This window comes from Danio rerio, chromosome 4, assembly GCF_049306965.1.
Source record: "Danio rerio strain Tuebingen ecotype United States chromosome 4, GRCz12tu, whole genome shotgun sequence".
Classification (NCBI taxonomy): Eukaryota; Metazoa; Chordata; class Actinopteri; order Cypriniformes; family Danionidae; genus Danio; species Danio rerio.
Window position 1 is genome coordinate 14,249,156 of NC_133179.1, and position 14,782 is coordinate 14,263,937.

The following is a 14,782-nucleotide window of genomic DNA, read 5'->3' on the forward strand; positions in this document are numbered from 1 at the left end:
TCGGCCAGTTGGTATTTCTGTGTGGAGTTTGCATGTTCTCCCCGTCTTGGTGTGGGTTTCCTCTGGGTGTTCTGGTTTCCCCCACAGTCCAAAGACATGTGCTATAGGTGAATTTGGTTAACAAAGTTTGCCATAGTATACGAGTATGAATGTGAGAGTGTATGGGTGTACTGGGTTGCAGCTGGAAGGGCATCCAACTGTGTAAAACATATGTAATAATAATTGGCGGTGTGTATAATAAATCAACTCATGTACAGAATAACATATCCCTATGTACAAATCTTCAGGATACAGAAATGAATAAAACTATCAAGTCTGATGTACAGTAAGTGCTGATGAAGTGGAGATTTATTAATGTATTTTCAGAAAACACTATTTTAAAAAATTTATTATAATTACAACTGATTGAATGAAATACTTGCCAGTCCATTCCACTGTGGTGACCCGTGATAAATAAGGAACTAAGCCGAAGGAAAAAGAATGAATGAATGCTGAATCCCAAGTGCTGTTTAACAGAGCAAGGAGAATTTTCACAGTATTTCTTGTAATATTTTTCTTCTAGAAAATAAGTAATGTTTCTTTTCGATTGGCTGGAATAAAATTTAAAAAATTGAACAGCTGCTAAGGTGAATGTTATTGGTCCTTTTTTATGTATTTGTTTTTCAATTGGCTACAGAGCAAACCAGTTTTACAATGACCTCTGTAATTAACCCAATGAAGCCTTTGTATTGCATTAAGCTAAATACTAGGCATCATTTCAAAGACAAAAAAAATAGAATTAGAATATAAGGTGTTTAGTAGTTTTTTTGTTATTAATAAGGGACACAACACGTGAAGCTGTGCGTGTGTGTATGTGTGCTCTCTCTTCTCCCGACTGCTGCTTCTCCTTTCCTTAAGAAGGGTGTCTCTCTGGCCCAATCACTAGAACAAACAGGTGTTATTCATTGCTACTGAATGACCCGCTGACTAGCCACTGGGCTCCGAGCAAGTTCTCCCTCTTATTGGGCGTTCGATCATGCTTGCCTCTCCAAAATTACTATTAAAAATTTTATGTTTAAAAATGTCTTGGAAAAAAACATTTTCTCCTTTAAATAGCACTTATACTTATATTTGAAATATTTGAAAAGGAATAAAAATTTCTCACAAGCCTAATAATAATTCAACTGTCTATGAATGATTTGCTTGAGTCCTTCTGAATGCAAGTTCACCAAACCCATAATTTCACATGAAGTAGTCACTGCATGAAAAAGAGAATATTGAGAACTCAAAATCTCACTTCACCTCCACCATGTATCCTTTTCTTTCTCCGCCTCTCTATTTTTCCCCCTCTCCATCTCTCAGTCCCTACGGATGCTTTCGGTTTGCTCCAGGAAATGTGTTAACCCCTTTGTATGGTGACAAAGGGGTGTGTTAATCTCACCGAGTTAGGAGGCGGCACATGGGGGTGGATGCCAGGGAGAGTGTGCGTGTGTATGTGTGTGAGGCAGATGCCTGTCAGAGTGTTCACCGGCCACACACATGCTGCACGAGCCAGAAAATGCTTTGCAAAATACACACTTGATACACTACGTGTGACCAGGAAAGACCGCTACTGATTTACTGCTCTAATAAGGTAACAGCGCCTTGACTCTTAAAGGTACTTGGGTTTTTCACATGTAGAATGACTCATTGTTTGGTTTGTTCTCTGTGGTTTGATATTTTTTGTATTTATTGAGATGACATTTGGGTTTTCACACCATGTGGGTCAAAGTTGCAGCTCCAGGGTGAACTATTTCCTTTCACCTTTTTGACTGGGTTTGTGTGTCTCCAGTTCTCATTTTGTGCATTGCGCCGTACACACCTGGTATCAGCTTTCCTGTGAAAACCAGTCAGATTTGTCTTTGTGTGTGTGCTGATTTGTTTATTGTGAGGCCACAGAGCGTGCAGATGGGATGTCAGGATGTGTACAACTCAAAGAAAAGGTTTTCGATAGTGCGTGTGTGTGTGTGTGTGAGTGTGTTTATAACTTGGAAAATCTGAGAAATCGATTTTATTGACCTGCTTGTGGTGTGTTTCATATATAAATTTATGCATTTACAAATGTAGGTAGATAGAAGGAAGTATTGTGGATAGCTTAACTGGTTTGATGAATGGATGGATGGATGGTTGGATGGATGAATTGATGGATTTAGCAGAGATTTTGAATTGATGGATTGATGGATAGAATTGGAAAACAACTGTATGTATGGATAAATAAAAAAAACACACTGAAAAAAATTATTCAAAGATGATTCCTTGGATTTACTCAATTTTTTTAAGTTAAGTGGTTCTAAACAATTTATTTGTGTTGAATTTAAACAAAAACAAATTAAGTTGAACATTATTAAACTTAATTTGTTTGTTTAAATTTAACACAAATAAATTGTTTGCAACAGTTCTGCATGCAAAACTTTTTTCAGTGCAGGTAAATGGGCTGACATTCACACATTTACTCATGAATTAATGGATGGTTGAAAATAATTGAAATCTAAATAAATGGATGGGTAGAAAAGGATAGATAGATGGATGGACGGACGGACGGACGGACGGACGAATAGATGGATGGATGGATGGATGGATAGATAGATGATGGATGGATGGATGATGGATGGATAGAGGAGAAGAGTGTATGGATGGATGGAACATTTATGTATGAATGAATGAATAGCTCATATACGTCTGGATAGATAAATAAATTGATGGATGGATGGATATGTAGAAAGATTGATCTGTTTATCTATGGATTAATGTCTCCATCCATCCACCTAGAAAAAGAAAAGATGAAAAATTTTACTGGATGGATAGTTGGAAGAAAATTATGGAAAAATAAGAATAGGAGGATTATGAGATGACGGAATAATAAATGGATGTATTATAGATGGGTTGATGAAAAATGGACTATAAATGCATGGATTAATAGGCATTTTAGATAAAAAAAAATTGATGGATGAATGGATATGTGGAAGGATTGATTTGTTTATATATGGATTAATCTCTCCATCCATCCACCTAGAAAAATAATGGATGAAAAATTGAACTGGATGGATGGATGGATGCTAGATGGAAGAAAACAATGGAGAAATAAGATTAGGAGGATTGTGAGAGATTATAGATGCATAAAAACAAAACATTATGGATATGGATTGACTGATAATAAACAGACTATCAATACAAAGATGAATGCATTAGTATTTATCTATGTTTCCATTCATCCATATAGATAGATAGATAGACAGACAGACAGACAGACAGACAGACAGACAGAGATAGATAGATAGATAGATAGATAGATAGATAGATAGATAGATAGATAGATAGATAGATAGATAGATAGATAGATAGATAGATAGATAGATAGATAGATAGATAGATAGATAGATAGATAGATAGATAGATAGAGGGGAAAATAGTTTATGGATGAATGGATGAAATATTGCACTGGTAAATGCATGAATGGATGGATTCATTAATAAATGGACGGGTGAATGAATTAGTATTTGGCATTTGTCTATTTATCCATTCATCTAGATTGATAAATGGAGAAGAAAATAGTATTATGGATGGATGGATGAATAGCTAATATATGGCTGGATAGATAGATAAATAAATTGCGGATGAAGGGATATGTGGAAGGATTGATCTGTAATTTTTGGATTAATCTCTCCATCCATCCACCTAGAAACAGAATGAATGGATGAAATATTGAACTGGTGAATGCATGAATGGATGAATAGATGAATAAATGGATGGGGGAATAAATAAGTGAAATGATAAATGATGGACGGATAGATAGATAGATAGATAGATAGATAGATAGATAGATAGATAGATAGATAGATGGATGGATGGATGGATGGATGGATGGATGGATGGATGGATGGATGGATGGATGGATGGATGGATGGATGGATGGATGGATGGATAGATGGACAGATGGATTGATGGATAAATAGATGTATAATATATGGTTTCATAATGGACTATAAATGCATAGATAGATTGGTATTTGTCTATTTACCCATTCGTCCATCTAGATTGATAGATGGAGAGGAAATAGTTCATGGATGGGTGGAACATTTATGGATGGATAAATGAATAGCTATAGTATGGCTGGATAGATAGACAAATAAATTGATGGATGAAGGGATATGTGGAAGGATTGATCTTAATTTTTGGATTAATCTCTCCATCCCCCCACCTAAAAACAGATTGGATGGATGGCTGGATGAAATATTGAACTGGTGAATGGATAGATAGATGAAAAAATTGATGGATGAGTAAATGAGTAATATGATAGATGTATTAATAAATTAACAAATAATAGATAGACAATACATTTCAGATAATGATGAAATATGTTCAGATGTGTCTCTCAGCAGTAGATATTGCATTCTCTCAGAACCCCCTTCATCTCTCTCTCTCGCCCCGTCTTGTCGGCATGCAGTCCGTCGCCATGACAACACCTCAGGTCAGCTTGGAGAGGTGGGAGGTAGTTAGTGTGAATGTTTTATATGATTATTTTTTTTAGCTTGTTTTACTGGCCGTTTCTCTCTCAGTCTGCCTCTTTCGGCTCTCTGTGAGACAGCAGCTGTGTGTGACAGCTTCACTGGAGGCTGTAGGTTTCCTCAGTTTGCTTTAAATTGCCTAAAACAATGCAGTAAAGCGACTCGGCTCTCCCTCACAGCGTCTTTGTGGTCCGTCTCGCATCAAAAGATGGGGAGGGGGGGTCTGTGTCAGCGCCCCGTGTTTCTGTTAATGTGAAATGAATGCGTGCGTCTCGAGGGACAGAGCTAATATATGCACGACCATGAACCAGCACGTGTGATGTAGAGGTGCCAAGGGGGACGCCACCGAAAGCAGGTCCCTCTGTCACTCTTTCTGCTGATCTACAGCACGGCTTTGTGTTTGCACAGAGCCAATAATGTTGAGATATCCCAGCGGGCCATGGAACAACAGATTTTATTTTGTGTCTTTTTATTAACTTTTTTGGTGCATCTGTGAATCTTTTTTAATGTTCCTCTTTTAATGTTGGTATTATCATTTTTTTTTTTTTTTTGTATAGAGCGTCAACATCATTCTAAGTTGCTGACATCTGTCTGTAAGGAGAGGATCCGGTCATTTCATACCATCTAAACTGGTAAGATGTGGCTTTTTTAAAACATCCATGCAATTTAGCTTGATGCTTTTACTGCCTTTTTGATGTAGTTATTGTAATTCGGGGGTTGTTTCGCTTCAGACAGAGCGGGGAACAGTGTAGAGGCTTAAAAGGATGAAAAAGAATCGCTGATCAGTTTGAATTCATTACGATCCCTCCTCATTTCAGCTAAAAAGATCAACTAAAATGCTGTGACTGAAACTGAATGAGATTGGCATATTTGGCTGATTACACTCTGCTGTGTGCTGACAGATTGTTATCATGTTGAAAGCTGTGAATTGTGTCTGGTTGTTCTGTAGTTGGATGGTAGTTTGTAACTATTATACATTCTGTTGGATTAGTGGATCATTCATGTGAATTTGTTTAAATTGGATTGAGGATTTGATCTACTCATGACCCTCTGAGAAATATGTTTAAGGGCTGGGCCTTAACAAAAACAACACAATTCTTGACATTTCATTGGGACAACTTAACTTTTTTTATGTTCAATCGACATAAATTTGCTAAAAGTGTTAAGTTAACTTAATCGATGTTTGCTGATGATGTGACAATAAAAGTGATATGATTTGATTTGATTTGATTGGGACAACATGAATGAATTGTGTGGAACCCTGCATTTTATTTACAGTGTACATATGGCTCACTCATTTGCCAAAATGTAGTTATGTTTTCCAGTCAGGTCTCTTGGTTTGGGTTGCTAGTGAAGATGTACTCTTGGTCTTTGGTCATTTTGTATGTCTTTTATAGTGTAAGCTATAATGGATTCCATAAAGAAGTTATACAGTTTAAAGATTTAAATGCTTTGTTGTTATGTTGATATAACCTAATTGAATTTAGTGGTTTCTTTTGTGGAAAACTAATCATGTAAAATATTCATTGATAAATTGACATCAGAACTGATCAGTAAGTCTATTCCACCTATTTGGAACTTAACTGGATGATTATTTCTTTGGTTAACTGGATAAACTAAATACTGTTCAATTATTGGGAAAGCAAGCTAATACATTATTAAAAGGGTTTGTTTCTGCATTTGCTAAACAACATGCAGTGTGAAGGTGATGAAAACAAATATAGTAAATGTATTGTATTGACCTTATTCTCAAATGCGGAAGTGCGCCTGTTTTCGCGATTGTCTTAGAACTTCTGTTTCAGTCGCCTATGGGAGAAATGACAAGGAATAATAAATGGCAAAAAACGGTCAAACTACTTGCTCTACAAACAAATGTTTGCATGACTATACAGACCAAGTAGCATAATACAACAAGGAAATATCAGTTTGCAACATCAAACAACGAAACGAGCAATTTTTAATGTCTAACAATGAATGGAAGTGAATGAGACCGGAAGTCTCGAGCCAAAAAGATTCAAATGGCAGCTCCCGCTCGTCTGCGGAGAATAAGGTCAATAGGGCTTAATATATCATTTGAGCATCTATATCGCATTGTGTGTATCTGCAATAATAATAATAAAAAAATTATTTATACAATGATGACCATGTTATTTTACAATTGATAAATAATAATAATTATATCTTCTATTTTTGGGCGCCTTTCAAAGCACTCAAGGACACCTTACAGCAGATCACAAGCACATCATAAAAAATACAAGCAGTAAAAATAACAATCAGCATAATATTTAACCAGTAAACCATTAAAAGCTATCCTGAACAATAACGATTTTATCTAAGATTTAAAATTGGAAATGGAGTCCATCTGGCGAAAGTGCAAAGACAGGGAATTCCATAACTTTGGTGCTGTACGACGAAAAGCCCTGCCACCAAATGACTTCATCTTAAAGTTTGGAGCAGATAACAGTTCAGTAGAAGATGATCTCAGTGAGAGCAAAGGAGTGCGCAAATAAAGACGATTAGAAAGACAGTGATTGATTAAAAGATTGCTTAATTTCTGTACTTGAATATGGTTAGACCATACAGCACTGTTTATTTATTCATTTTTGCCTTGTTATTTATTATATTTTAACAATGCTATATTTTTATCATCCCAGTCGATCTAATTTAATGAAATCTTTCCAAATAGAGCTATTTAAATCATAAAGTGAACACTATACATGTGCAAGAAAAGGGATGAATTTAAAAGGCTAATAAAAACAAACACTAAACGTTCCCTGGTATGAGTAACAAGCACTCATCTGAACATGTTAATTGTATTACATTTACATCTATTAACTTCCTAAGTCCTTTTATGGTTATTGCTCTCATAAGACTGCTTGTGTTACATGGGTCATTTGTAAACTTACATTTAATGATGCATTAATTAATAAAATTTAGTATTTAGAGGGGTTTGGTCTTCTTTTTGGCCAACCTTATTGATTAGCTATCATTTTAAATTAAATTGAAAAGGGGATTTCTTATGTGATAAACAAGAATTAGTAATATATATTAAACAGGGTCTGTATTATGGGGTCTTAAACTGATTTAAGCCTGTTGTCTTTTGACCACTTCTTTAGGTTGAAAACACATGGTAAAATCAAAAGCACACATTCTTGGTCAGTACATGTGCTGAATCTGCAGATAAAGCCACATGCAGTATGCTGCTCTGTCATCTAAAGTGTTCAGTTTGGTCTCTGAGGACACAAACCGGTTGTCAGCAATGTTCTGCAACAAGTCACTTCCTGCGAAAAACCCAAATGGATCAATAAAGCCTTGCAGAATTATTTTCTTTGTATTTAATTCAAGAAAAAATATCTCAGGTTCTTTAAAAAGAACAATATGATGAACTTGCACCTTTAATTAGTCATCATATATAATATTTTTTTTATTTTTACCATATTTTAAAGGGGATAGTTTATACAAAAAATGCTGTTTGAGTTTCTTTCTTCTTTGGGAAACAAAAGCAGATATTTTGAAGAATGCTGGTAGTGTAGCTGACATCCATTGACTTCCATAGTAGAAAAAAGAAAAATACTATGGAAGTCAATGGGTGTCAGCTACTAGCATTTTTTAAAATATCTTCTTTTGTGTCCCACAGAAAAATAAACACTCAAACAGGATTTAAACAAGTTAAAGATGGATAAATAATGACATATTCTTTTCATTTTAGGGGTGAACTATCAACATACATACATACGACGAAAAACATACACTTGACTTCTTGCAGTCGGAATTTAGTTGATAGTGGTTCAAAGGGAGTGAAGTGCATGTTATGGCTTGAATATGTTTTACATGCTCCAGATGCTGTTTTTAAGATTGAACCTGAAGTGAATGAACTTGAGTGTGATTCTTCTCTAATGATGGTCCCTGCTGTGCTTAAACATTACTGAGAGCGTCTGGCCCAGTCAGAGCATGACATGCTCCAGAGCTCAGCTGTGTTTATGAGGAGGAGACCATGATCTTGTGCCTTGCTGTTGAGCACGATGAGGCTGTTTCTGTAAGGTATAATGTCATCAACATTTTGTGTGGACTGCCTGAGACTTACTTTGTGACATTTTTGAATTACAATCCTTCGGGCTGACCCAGAAATGAAAATGAAAAGTCTGAATGATTGAGTTTTTACTTAGCAAAATGTGCTGCTGTTATCTATTACAGTGTAGGCAAATTTTGTTTATTTGTTTGTTTGTTTATTTGTTAAGCACTTCTTAGTTTCGAGTTATTGGTTTTTTGGTCTTAATTAATATATATATATATATATATATATATATATATATATATATATATATATATATATATATATATATATATATACATTTGTATAATGGAAAGAACATTTTCAACTACACTTTTAAGTTCACTCAATTTATAGTATATTTATCAGTCCATCATTTCCATCTCATAATCCTTCTAAACTTATTTCTCTATAATTTTCTTCCATCCATCCATCCATCCAGGTTAATTTGTTATTCATTCTTTTTCTAGGTGGATGGATGGATGGAGAGATTAATCCATATATAAATGGATTGATCCTTCCACATATCAATTAATTCACACAAAGTTGGTTAATTAAACCAAATTTTTAGTATTTTACAGTTTTTTTTATTTATTTATTTTCTTGATTTACCAGGGGTCACCATAGCGGAATGAACCGCCAAATATTTTACACATGCAGTTCTTTTTATTACTTTTATTAAAATAGTGTTTCCCCTAAGTAAATACATTTTTGCTTTATCAACACTTACTGTACACCAAACTTTATAGTTTTATTCGTCTTTATATCCTAAAGATTTTTACTGAGTGATATGCTAAATCTATAAATAAATTGATTGATAATATATTGTACAATCTCCAAATTATATAACGGTTAAAAAATAAACATAGAAAAATACGCTCAAACGTTAGCTGGTGTGAGGAACAAGCACTCATCTGAACATGTTAATTGTTTTACATTTACATCTACATCTTCCGAAGTCTTGTTAATCTCAGTATCCTGAAGATTTGTACAGAGTGATATGTTCATAGAGTACATAAAATAATTGATTATGTACAATATCTTATTTTACAATACAATTTATTTTTTTCTATCAGTTTTCAGTTTTTTAGTGTTGAGAAATTCCTAAAATCCCCTCTGTAAAAACCATAGACTTAACTGTCTAATAAATACATATAATAATAATAATAATAATAATAATAATAATAATAATAATAATAATAATAATACATAATAATAATAATAATAATAATAATAATAATAAAATAGAGAAACAAGATTTTTAAATCTGACTTCATCTAATGTTTCGATTTTTATGCTAGATAATTACACAAAGCTTAACTTGCTTCTTTAAATTTTTAGCATAAAGATCAAAACATTAGAATCGGGTTTAAAATTCAGTTTTTTTATTTTATTATTTTTATTATAATTCTAAATTTTTTTAGACAATTTAGTCTATGGTTTTTACAGAGGGGATTTTAGGAATCTCTCAATTTGCTTCCATAAATAAACAAAATATTTTAGAAAACATGCAGTCAACAATGCAGTCAATCAACCGTTTAAGTGTGGCAATAACTATTGGTTAACTTTTTAATCCTATTCACCAGCAGTGTCTTGCCAATCTGTGCAAAATCAAAATTTACAGAGTTTTTATTTTGCCAGCACACATTGTTCTTTAGGTAAACTATTAATCCAGGCAGCTGAATCCATTGAAAAAATGTTTGTTTTGGAGTGGCAGTCTTTCTTTGTTTATGTCAGCTTGAATTCCTAACCATGCACCTTTTACCATTAGTGATAACACTTTATTTTGATGGTCCATTTGAGTATTAGTAGACTGTCTGCTTAATTTCTGTAGAAACTGCTCCTTCAACAGACATTTAACTGACTATAAGAAACTGTGCAAGTACATGTCAACTCACACTAACCCTATCCCCAACCTAACAGTCTATTTATAATCTAATGAGAATTAGTTGGCATGTAGATGTAATGTAACTTAAATTCAACAAATGGACCATCAAAATAAAGTGTGACCCCATTAGTTTGCTATGACAGAGTGATATGCGAAAAGAAAGCCCCTGTACATCAACATACTGAAATAAACGTCTCAGCAAATTCTGGATCATACAGACTTTAAATTGAATGGTGAGGACTACTAGAATTATATGTTGTGTGTTATATTTCAAGTTTGCTTAATCTTCAAATTTAGCCGAAAAATCTCTTTAATGTTTGTCTGTGTGACAGTTTTGTCTTTTTTTAAAAAACTCCAGCTAAATGCATTTCTGTAGTATTGTGTTCCACGGAAGGGTTAGAAACGATGAGATCATCATAGCACATTGTGAAGTGTGTTATAGCAGTGATTTCCACTCATACTGTAAAAGCTCCTCATACAGCATGTGGACAGATGACCACAGTTTGTCTGAGCACTGAACAGATGGATGAGAGTGTGCAATTTGCCAACCTATCCTCTCTTCATGTGGTCTCCAAAATTAATTCATGGCACAGAAATAGAATATTAAACTAACTAACAAACTAACCATATAATTGAATTATTAAGAAGTAAATGTATTTAAAACAATTTTGAACAGTAAGAACAATCTACTTGGTGCTATTTTGATTGAAAAAAAAAAAACTGACAGAAAGAACTGTTCTCTTTAAAATAAATGAGCAAAATAAATGTCCTATGAAATCTATTTTTATATGTACAGAAATAGAATAGTAAACATATTTAGATCAGTTCTAATTATACATATCATTAAATTAAATTTGTACATTTCATTCATTCATTCATTCATTCATTCATTCATTCATTCATTCATACATTTTAAACTGAAATGGTACTAATTTAGAATCTTTGAAATATTTATTGAAACAAACCTAAAAAAATATTGTTAATAGTACATAAATAAGTTTTAAATTATGCAAAATTATGCATACTATCAATAATTATCATGTTTTAAACAAATACTTTTTTTTTTTTTTAACATTGATGGTGCTTGGCAACCAGAAGAAAAATATTATAAGAAGAAAGATATTATATTTAATTCAATTAAAATAAATTAAAGGTTTTCAGTCATTTCACTCTAGGTTATTCATATGGATATTTTTTATATATTTATTCATTTATCATTCATTTAGTTTTCTTAGTTAGTTAGTTAGTTAGTTAGTTAGTTAGTTAGTTAGTTAGTTAGTTAGTTAGTTAGTTAGTTAGTTTTGTTTGTTTGTTTGTTCGTTTGTTTGTTTGTTTGCTCATTAATTAGTTAATTGTGTTTGTTGGTTAGTGCTTTGGTTCATTGGTTGGTTAGTTAGTTAGTTAGTTAGTTAGTTAGTTAGTTAGTTAGTTAGTTAGTTAGTTAGTTAGTTAGTTAGTTAGTTAGTTAGTTAGTTTTGTTTTGTTTGATTGTTTGATTGTTTGCTCATTAATTAGTTTGTTTTGTTTGTTGGTTAGTTCTAGTTAATTAGGTTCGTTAGTTAGTTTGTTCGTTTGTTTTGTTTGTTGGTTAGTTTTTGGTTGGTTGGTTGGTTGGTTAGTTAGTTAGTTTTGTTAGTTTGTTAGTTGGTTGGTTTGTTGGTTGGTTAGTTAGTTCATTTTTTTATTTGTTAGTTTTGTTCATTGGTTGGTTAGTTTTGTTTGTTTGTTTTTGTTTGTTAGTTAATTGGTTGGTTTTGTTTGTTGGCTGGTCAGTTAGTTTGTATTTGGGAACTTGTTCAAGTTTCTTATTTGTAAAAAAAGAAATATGATCCAATTTCGTTTCAGTATAACCCACCAAAGCTTTAGTAATCCACATTCAAACTATGATAGAACACTAGAAAAATGACAGAGGTCACTGATATCCCTCACCCTCCTCGTGTTTCTCCAGAATTCAAATAAGTCTGGCATAAAGTCTTGTGTATGACCCACCCATCAGGCCTGGTGGGAGGAGAATATAGATTTTACACTGAGGCAGATTATGTATTCTGATCAACAGATTGAAGGATGTTTGAGAGCACTTTACAACTAGTGGTGAATAAAACATGACGTCCCCAGTACAGTCACACATGTGTTTGGGAAGAGGGGAGTGAATCAGCCTTCAGGAGCCATTGAGTCATTTCTGGACATTCCCGTCTGCTTTTTTCAATAATTCATGCTTTGTAGTACTTTCTGAGAGCTTGACAAAAAGTGCTCAGTCACTGTCTTCAGGGAAATTGAGTCTGAAGGTCGCTTAGTTTATACGCACAAATTTTTATTTTTATTGAATTTTTTTCCTCTAAAGTGGCAGTTGGTAATTTCAGCCTATGCTGGCCTCATATTGTCATGACATTCTATGTCGATAACAATGCAAGTGACTGGTGTTTACATGAATGAGAAACTTGAAAAACCAGGCCCTCGAAGGCTTTTATTACTCTATTCTATATTTCCCATGAGCCCCAGAGTGTATAAAATTCTGTGGATTTTTTGTTACTGCATTTTGTGGACGCAGTGTGGATTCTGCATTATCTGGCATCTGCTTAACATTTAAGCAGAATTAATAAAAGGGCAAAAGAAAAGGCCAGTGTTTTTGGTTTAGTTTAGTTTAGATTTTAGTTTAGTGTTTTTTTTTTTTGTTTGTTTGTTTTTTTTTGGGGGGGGGGGGTGTTCTGATTTCTGATTTGCTTTGCTGTTTTGTTTTGTTTTGTTTTGTTTTGTTTTGTTTTGTTTTGTTTTGTTTTGTTTTGTTTTGTTTTGTTTTGTGCTTTTGCTTTTGCTTTTGCTTTTGCTTTTGCTTTTGCTTTTGCTTTCTGATTTGCTTTGCTGTTTTGTTTTGTTTTGTTTTGTTTTGTTTTGTTTTGTTTTGTTTTGTTTTGTTTTGTTTTGTTTTGTTTTGTTTTGTTTTGTGCTTTTGCTTTTGCTTTTGCTTTTGCTTTTGCTTTTGCTTTTGCTTTTGCTTTCTGTTCTTTTCTGTTTTGTTTTTCATGTTGGGTTGTTGTTTTGCTTTGTTTTCCTTTGCTTTGCTTTGCACTGCAACCCACCGGTCCTACTGCACCCAATCCAGTCTTAGCTGGGATTGAACTGACGATTCTTAATATGCGAGTCGGTTGCTTTAACAAGGCCTCGTCATTCTTTGCATGGGAGTTGGTTGCTCTAACAAGGAGGCAAAAGACCATGGCCATGACCAGTGCCCCATTTGAGGTCAGAGGAGTGAGGTTTACCTACATTAGGTTTGGGTTGATTGACGATGTCATTAACTGTAATCTGTATCAATACAGAAGATCACTCTGCCTATTCATGCCAGAGTCCCGTTGAAAAAGTGATTGGCAGGTGTAATTTGAGTGTAACCTATCTTTATTTATTTATGATTTGGTTATGGGTAAAACAAAGACCATGTGGGTCAGGTATTTGAAAAACGGTAGGGTGCAAATAATTTATTAATTATGAATGAATTAATTATTCATAAATAATTAATTCGCCGCCTATGATAACGATGCCATTGTCTGTCGTGTTGGTCAACATTGGCCAACCCTAACCTGCATAGCACTTTTCTCCGTTGCACTTTGCTCTGCTGTGTTTGGTTTGTTGTTTTGCTTAGTTTTTGCCTTCTTTTTTGTGTCAGGATTTTTTTTTTTTACTCTCCCTTTTTGTTTGTTTAGTTTTACATCATTGCAAATCCTGCTGTGAAATATGAGATTTAATAAGCTTTTCTGTAAAATATTATGTATTAAAGCCAATCAATCAATCAATCAATCAATTTTCTACAAATATCTTTTTATTTGCTCACAACATTTTTTACTTAAAAAAAAAATATATAACAAGTGTGAGTTAGACGTATTGTAAAACCTACCTCTGAATCTAATATGTTCTCTAATTTTCCCATCTTCACATGCTGATTTTACAGTGTTATTTATATCTAAAGCGAATAGTTCTGCTCACGGTAATTCAGGTCGCACTGTATTTTCATCCTAACTCAACTATAAACAGCATAAAGCAACAGTGCATTACGTGAGCGTCCAGACAGGAGCGTTTCTGACAATCAGCAACTTCCCAAAGCTCAGGAGAGACAGAGCGCTCTCGTACTGCTGATTCTGCAGCTCCGCATGACCCTTCAGCGGTGGAGAAATGAACTTAGCTCATTTATTTACATAGTAGCGCTATGCTAACCCCTGACAAAGGCCTTCTGAAACAAAACAGTGCTCCAGTTTAGCTTTGTCTTGTTTCCGAAAACGTCATTTGTTGGGTTTTGAGCATAACAGCGAGGTAATGACCGATAAACGGAGA

General features: G+C 33.9%; 1 protein-coding gene across 50 annotated transcripts in view; it reads left to right on the forward strand.

Annotated features, from left to right (window-relative positions):
• nrcama (neuronal cell adhesion molecule a) overlaps window positions 1-14,782 on the forward strand; it is an 81,453-nt gene that overhangs the window by 21,951 nt on the left and 44,720 nt on the right. For 41 of the 50 annotated variants that reach the window (XM_005164636.5, XM_021475020.2, XM_009300131.4 and 38 more), the window contains exon 2: window positions 5,081-5,155. The exons of 6 other annotated variants lie outside the window; for them this stretch is intronic. The gene's annotated coding sequence lies outside the window, so the exon portion shown is untranslated. Of the gene's footprint in view, window positions 1-1,485; window positions 1,613-5,080; window positions 5,156-14,782 lie in introns of those variants that run through there. 3 more of the 50 variants (XM_009300127.4, XM_073946112.1, XM_073946119.1) reach the window with 1 other exon arrangement.